The sequence below is a fragment of the Arachis ipaensis genome, chromosome B07, assembly GCF_000816755.2.
Source record: "Arachis ipaensis cultivar K30076 chromosome B07, Araip1.1, whole genome shotgun sequence".
Classification (NCBI taxonomy): domain Eukaryota; kingdom Viridiplantae; phylum Streptophyta; class Magnoliopsida; order Fabales; family Fabaceae; genus Arachis; species Arachis ipaensis.
The window spans coordinates 103,848,368-103,856,367 of record NC_029791.2 but is presented as its reverse complement, the minus strand read 5'-3'; the positions used below and the strand labels follow the sequence as shown (position 1 = coordinate 103,856,367).

General features: G+C 36.1%; 1 long non-coding RNA gene across 1 annotated transcript in view; it reads right to left on the bottom strand.

Annotated features, from left to right (window-relative positions):
• Window positions 1-4,328, bottom strand: part of LOC110264697 — a 7,258-nt gene extending 2,930 nt beyond the window's left edge. Inside the window, exons 1-2 of the long non-coding RNA XR_002350868.1 lie at window positions 4,287-4,328; window positions 2,345-2,350 (exon numbers count right to left, since the gene is read on the bottom strand). This is a non-coding gene — a long non-coding RNA (uncharacterized LOC110264697). The remainder of the gene's footprint in view (window positions 1-2,344; window positions 2,351-4,286) is intronic.

Below are 8,000 nucleotides of genomic sequence, written 5' to 3'. Positions count from 1 at the left end.
GTATTTTTGGAGCGGCTTTGCGGTTTAAAGTTTTAAACAGGCTCATATTTTAGTATTAAATAGTATAAGTGTCGTCGTAATTTCCGAGCTATCAGAGTCACGCAACCGGAAGCGTGAGCTTTGGTAGTTAGGGTGTTACATTATGGTATCAGAGCAGTCCTTCCTGTAGAGCCTGAGGAATGGACCGACTATGCTTTAGTTGCATACTCTGAGTATTTGTCATGTAATAGGTCTTGTCGAATGATGAGAATTAGAGCTTTATGCACATGACGATCTATTGATTGACGTCGTTAGTCTTGCATTGCATAATTCTTGGTATTAAGTTTGGCCGACTTAATACTAGTGAATTATGTATATGAGAGCACTAATGGGTTATCATAGATGATATACGAGTTTTGAGTAAGGCGAATCGCGGGTTTTGGGAACGTTAGAAACTATTTCTTGAGGCTATTCAGTTGTGCCTTGAATTCTGTTTGAATTGACCTATTCTTTCATATCCTAACATGAAGTTCTTGTTTGCTAATCCTCTTGAGAAGTAGTTTGATTTTCCAACTCTATTCCTCTATTCATATGCATTCTTGTTTGATCTTAAGTGCATATGCTTGTTTGAAATCCTTGTTGTATCTATCTTTCTATGTTTGAAGTTCCTCTTGATTAATGTATCCTTTGATATGGCTTTGAACTTGTCCTAATGCACTGTGCATTTTACTCTGGATTCTGACTCCACTCTTAGAGAAATTGTTGATTCAGTTTTTTCTCTTATTTAACGGTGATCACAGCCAATTTTGAGATTTTATAAAAATTGCTGTTGATTAGATACATACTTATCTATATATGAACTTTGAAGATTTCTTATACAGTTTAACAACTATTTATTTCGAATACCTCGTCTGTGCTTTTACTAGTTTACAAAATTACACTTGTTTTTAACTACAATTTGACTTTCTAGTAATTTTACTATGGTTCCAATGCACATCTTCATTTGATTATGTATTTGGGTATTTTTCAAAATTCCGGAAAGAAAGAATTTTTCTCTTTTACTTAGATTGAGTTTCGTTTGGTAAACTTCACTTAATTCATTTTGATTTGAGTTTGATTTAGCATACTACATGGTTTATGCCATTGTTGTTCTTTCGAAAGTGTTGGACTCATAGCTTTCTTCCTATGAACGGACTAAATTCTCTATTAAATCTTCCATCTCTATGAATGTCATACTTGACTTTGTTTTTAACTAATCTTTCATATTTTGTGAACATTTCCATTGATCTTGGTTTTTCCTCTCTTGTGAATCTCACTCTTATGTGAGTCAGCTTGATTTGTTTCAATTTCGTGCATCGTCTATCCTCTCATTATCTCTAAAAGAGTTTTTAGTCAAAAAATTTATCCTTGAGAAATTACTAATGGTTGAGTTGTCTTTTTCTATGACTTTTGTATTCTTTTGAATCAATTGAAAGCTTGTTTGATGTCTCATGCCTAGTGGATCTTGTTTGAGCTATCTTGGTTTAAGATCCTTTCTTGCATGACTTGACTTCTTTTTAGTACATCTTAAACTTCTTGAATGTTCTTCTGAGATGGTGATTTCAAGAACACTTTTGGAGTCTTGTTTTGAACCTTTTAAAGAAGTTTTGAATTCTCTTGTAAGAAGTTTTAAACGGAATTTATTTTCTGTTGCTTGATTTAGATTGAAACTATTGTTCAATTTTGACAAAGTTAATTTAAAGTTGGCATGCACTATTTTAAATGAAGTTTTGAAAAGCTTCCTTGTTTAATGGAAACCGGTTTGTTTGTAACGCACCACTTATTTCCTTACTAGATTGTAAGCAAATTTTTACCTCGGAATTTCCTTTCTAAAAAGAGTTTAATTTTCTCTTTCGTCCTTGCTATAATTTTTATACACGCTTGTTTGAATATGAACTTTGGGAATTTTTAAACAAGCATTTGATTTCTCTTCCGAGTTTTTTTTGTGACTACTTTTGGTTAAGATTGTGCACCCAACTAACTTTCTAAAATATTTGATGAAAATATTTTTGCTCTTAGCCAAATCTAGGTGCATTTTGTTTTTAAAACTCTACATGATCTACTTCAACATGAAAGCGTATTAAAAGCAAAGCCACGTTTATGCTTTTCTTTTTCTCTTGAAGGAGGCTTGTTGCTTAACTTTTCTTTTAAACTGCGAAGTGATTTTTCTACAAGTTTTCGATTATTTTAAGAATAATGTATTTGGAAGTATTTTTAATCATGCTCTTAAGTTCTGTGAGTTTTGTCTTGGGTTTGAGATATTCTTTTCAGTAAATCTCATACTTCTTTGGAACAGCTTGAATTGGTATCAAGCTAATGCGTTGACTTTCTTCTTATTTGTCCTGTTGAATTTTCTTGATCCAAGGGTTATTTTTGAAGTTGTCAATGGAATTGTGTCTAGCAGACTTCATTACTTGAGTATCCTTGTTTATCTAGAATTGGATACATTCTCTCAAATCTATGAGTACTACCCTTGACATTTGACTCTCCTTTCTAAATCTTGTATCCTTCTGAGTAGACTCGAGAATTATTCTGATATCACGTGCAACTTGTAGACGTAGTAGCGCGATGCGTTAGTTCTTTAAGACGTGATATATGTGTATGGAAGGTGAAGCGGTAGGTGTAAAACGTTATGAGTTGTGGGTGTTCTATTCCTTGCGAACGGGTTTGCGGTTGTTAGGCTTATGATTGGCTATGAGGTTGTAAAATGATTGGTGGAGTTGGGAAATTGAAGTTCTGAAGTGGGAACGAGAATTATCAGCGAACATTATGCCGCTGTTTAAATACCAACATGCTTTGCAGCCTTTTACCACACTAATTACCACTTTGCTTTGTGAACGCCTATCTTGATTTGCACCCTATTTTGGCACCTCAAGTTTTTGTAAAGCTTTGAGATCATATGACCTTGTGCATTGAGCCTATCTTGTAACATTTGCTTTGCAATCACACTTCTACCTTTGTATCTTTAAGTATATGACCATCCAGGTATTTAAAAACTGTATATATATTTATATGTTGAGATATTTTGCTTCTTCCTTAAATATGTTCAAGGGTGAACTGTTATAAAATTTTCTTCGTTTTGTATCAATTTTCGAGGACGAAAATTTTTATAAGGTGCGTAGAATGTAAAACCCAAAATCTTTGAAAAAGGGCTATCATTAGCTAATTTCAAATTCAGTGTTTCTGTAACTTTAATTTCAGAAATTTCTCTATTAAAGAAAATTAAAGCAAGTTTTGATTTATTGAATTTGAAATAAATTGAGATTATTATCCAATTTTACAATTATTGGATTATTTTCTATATTCAAATTATAAAGTTGGTAGTTGTAAAATAATAAGGATTTCTATATGATTTGGATTAAATAATTAATATTTTAAATATTAATACTGCTATTTTGGAAAATAGAAAAATTAATTATATTATTTCTAATTTTTAGATTTGGGCATTTAGAGAAATTAATTATATTATTTCTAATTTTTAGATTTGGGCATTTTATTGAAAATAATTTGTAAAGTTGATGAGCAAATAGTATTTTCTATGTACAAATAGTGTTGGATTTAATTTGGGTTTCAATTACTATATTATTCCCAATTTTATGTGAAATTACAATATTGCCCCTAAACCTAATTTATCTAAACCCTAGCCTTCCCCACTCTCCTCAGCGCCGCACCTTTCACCAAACACCTGTGTGCTGTCATCGTCGCCTCAGACTGCCGCGCCGTCCCTGTGCCGCCACTACTGGAGATCCGCCCGATCTGGTCTGAAGGAAAAGAAGAGGTTCAGGCCGCCATTGCTACTTGTGTTGTGAGCTTCTGCACCAGCTACCACCGCAGGTGTCGCTGCCGGAGAAGGGAGCTGCATCTCTATGATTCTGGTCGGCAGGAGTGGTTCTGTGACTTCCGGAATTGCCGCCGGAGCTCCGGGATGAGCTTCTGCCACTTGAGACCCTGCTGCCGTCGCCGGAAAAGTTTGCCGGTAAGGGTTTTAATTGAGGTTTCTGCCCTTTTAGAATTCGAGAAGGTTTTAACGCTGCGCGATTTTTATAGTTGATCCACCGAAGCTTCTGGCCGTCGCCGGAGCTGTTGCCGGGTCGGTTCGAAATCGCAGCTGCCTCATTGTGTTACTTCAGTAAGAAATTATGTTTCGAATGATCTCACGTTAGTATTCTGTTGTGTTTGGTTAATGAATATGAGTCTTGGTAACGTGGGATCGAGTCCTGATTATTATATGTTGCGATTAGTGTTGCTTTGGTTATTACGAGCGTGACTAGGAGCTGAGGTTTTGGTGGCCGTCAGTTCGGGTTGAGGCGGAAAGGACTCTGTGAGACGTTTGGATTATGGAATTTGTGTTTTGAGGTAGGGGCGCTTTCCAAAAACTATATTCTTATATATTGGAATTATTACATATGGATACTGATGTGAGAGAATGTGTATTTGGTGATTGTATCGGCCTTATGTATGGCTTGATTTGCCTTGGTTGATTATGAACGTCTGTTGGTTGAATTGTTGTGTGGTTTTGTGAAACGAAATGCTTGTCAAGTTGATTCTTTTAAAGCTTTGAGATTGAGTTTAATCCGTTGAGAATTGAATTGAGTTAATTTTATTGAGAATGTGAAAAAATAGAATCCACTCTTGAATTCAGCCTGGCTTGCTTTAAATGATTTGGTTTTTGATGAATGATTGTTACTGAACCGTTTCTTTGAAACTTTAGAAATGAGTTTATTCGGCTGATAATAATTATTTGATTTTTGAAACGGTTTTCTTGAAATATGGTATTGAGATAATTTGTTGGATTTTGGCTTGCCTTTGAATTGATTTTGGATTTTGGGCTGTTGGAAAAGGATTGTGGAATGGCTTTGTTGGAACCCGGACCGGGTGGCAAAGTCCAAGTTTTAAGGGAGATGCTGCCGAAATTTCTATAAAATCTGAGTCTTTATTGAAATGTTGTCTGGGAAAAATGATGAGCTGAAGGCTTCTACTATTTTAGTTGAAATATCAAGAAAAGGATGATTCATGCTTTTGAAATGAATTATTAAAGAGGGAATTGTGATTTAGTCTTGCTTCTTAAGAAAGGCATTGTATCTTTTTCAGGAGAAAGTTATTTAGATGAAACTTATGTTTTAAAGCTGTTTTAAATGTGACAAGGGCAATGCCTTTGAATTTGACTTGAGGGTTTCAATTAGAGGAGTTTCAATGATGTTGAAAGAACCTAAATGTCTATTGACAAGTTTCATTTTGAAATGTTTTGAGAAAGGTTTTAAGTACTCTTTGAACTCTGAATTCTTGCAAGACTAAAATAATTTTGAATAGTTGAAACGTTCTAGAATTTATCATGGGGGTTGAAGTTGGTTTTGCCTAAGTAAAGGAAACGACTTGAAAGAAGTAAATGATTACGTGACTCGGTTTGGCTTAGATCCTATTTTATTACTCAAATCGGAAAGCCAATGTTTTAATGATTTTAAATGAATTTGGCGAAATGAGTTATGCTATTCTCCCCTAAGGACTTGGGACCTTGCCGAGAAACTTTGTTATAAAACCCCATTGTTGGATGGATGATTTTGAATGTTTCAAAATGAATCTTTAACTTTCCATGGTTATGGAAGTTTTGAAAAGAGGATGCCGAGAGTGGCATGGTTTTAAAAGGGGAATTTACCTTGAGTAAAAGTGGCTTATGAGCCTGAGATGATTTGAGAAATGAGATCTTTAAAGCCAAGGCTGAAAAGAGTTGGAACTTGATTTCAAAGTGAAATGATTTGGAAAAAAGTGATTTATGGCTTAAATGCTGATTTTATGAATTGATGATGTTGAATGTGGAAGTGCTATTTTGTTGTGAGCCAGAATGGCTATGTATGATTATAAATATTGGTTGGTTCTGGATTGAACCGTGAGCCGGAATGGCTGAGTATGATATGAATATTGGCTGGTTCTGGACTAAACCGTGAGCCGGATGGCTGAGATGGATGTTGATCCATGGATGAGATTGAATGCATGTATATGCTGAATCAATTATAAATGTGAATGTTGCACTTGCACTATCGGAGATAAGAGTTTCTGTGGGAGAAAGCAGTGGCTAGCCACCACGTGCTCCAGGTTGAGACTCGAAGCTCTTTTGACCCTATGTCGTCAGGGTGGCCGGGCACTGTGAAAGCCCCGGATGAGCTCACCCCCATAAATATTCACCAGTGAGGGTGATGGATATGGATCATGATTATGATCAAGTTTATATTGAGTATAACTCGAGTTGGGGAGACACGACAGAGGGACAGTCCAATGGCTAGCTACCAGGACTTGTCGGGTTGGCTCTATAACCGACAGATGATATCATCAGCCACTAGGGACAGGCATGCATCATATGCATCTATGTGACATTATTTGCGTGTGCATATTGTACTTTGTTTGCCTATGTGATTACTTGAGATTAACTGCTACTTGTTCTACTTGCTGTAACTGTTTGTTTGTGCTTGAACTTCCTATCTGTGATTGCAACTGGGACTCTGTTGGATTGTGATGATTGGTTGTTGGTTGGATTGTTTGGGCCTAGGGCCGTGGTTGAATTGAGATGGACCGATGGTTGGTTTCGGTTTTGTGGTTATGGTTTGGAAATGTGTGAAAGGCTAATTTGGTTCAGCATAGATAAACCTTTTTAAATGCTTTTGAATATTGTTTTAAATGAACAATTTCCTCTTTCAGAAAAGGATTTCAGATTTCTCTTTTATTGTAAACCTTTGTTTTTAAAAAGGGGCATAAGACGGTTATTAATCACTGGTACGGTTTATCTTCACGTATCCTATTACAGTAATTCTCAAAAACCCTCTACTGAGAACCCTTTCAAGGATGATGTTCTCACCCCCCCTACATTTTTCTCCTTTCAGGATATGGGCGCAGAAGTCACGAAAAGTTTATTTAGTTGTTAAAATGCTCTGTATTGCTTTAGATTATTACTTGTTGTACCCTCGCCTTTCTCTTGATATATTCTGTAAGAGGGATAGGAATTGTATTGGTTACTGCTTGTAATGTTATATATATATATATATATATGGATGTACCCTTTATGAGTCTTTGTAAGTTTTATGGTATCTATGGATGTACGTTATCGAACAAAAGTATCTTTGGAGCGGCTTTGCGGTTTAAAGATTTAAACAGGCTCATATTTTAGTATTAAATAGTATAAGTGTCGTCGTAATGTCCGAGCTATCAGAGTCACGCAGTCGGAAGCGTGAGCTTTGGTAGTTAGGGTGTTACACATATGGCTTAGTGGAAGATGTCTTGGTTAAAATTGAAAACCACTACATTCCTGCAAACTTCATAGTCATTGACATAGGAAAGGATGAGGATGACTATGTCATCCTTGGAAGACCTTTCCTAGCCATAGCTAATGCTGTCATTGATGTGGTTAAGGGAGAACTAACCCTAAAGTTAGGGGAGGATCACATCTTATTCAAGATGCCTCACCCCAATTCTCCCTCTAAAAGAGAGATAACAGTGCAATACCTAGTGTGCCAACCCTCTCTTTTTGTGCAGAGCTCTGTAGATCCCCCACACATCAATTCTAAGTTTAGTGTTGGATAGCCCTCAACAAACTCTAAGCACAAAAGTACTAAAAAGAAAGTACCTAAAGGCTGGAAGGACAAGAAAGTTCCAATTGAAGGCCTCTCACCTGGCATAAGAGTTGTCTTTACTAAGAATCCAGTCTTACCACATACAGTGAGCCGTGTCCTATCTCTAGAGCATGTAGAGCTCATTCATGAGAGGATAGGCAGAAAATTCACTTTCAAGGGAAAAAATCTAAGCCCATACTCACCTCCGTAAGGAGCTAAAGGTTAAGCTAGTAACTTTAAAAGAGCGCTTGTTGGGAGGCAACCCAACTTTACTCAACCTTATTTATTTTATTTTCATTTTTCTTTCAGTTGTTAGAGTCATGATCATATGCAACATCCAGTCAAGAGACAGGATTCATAGCAGTAAAAACAGAACACTTCGGA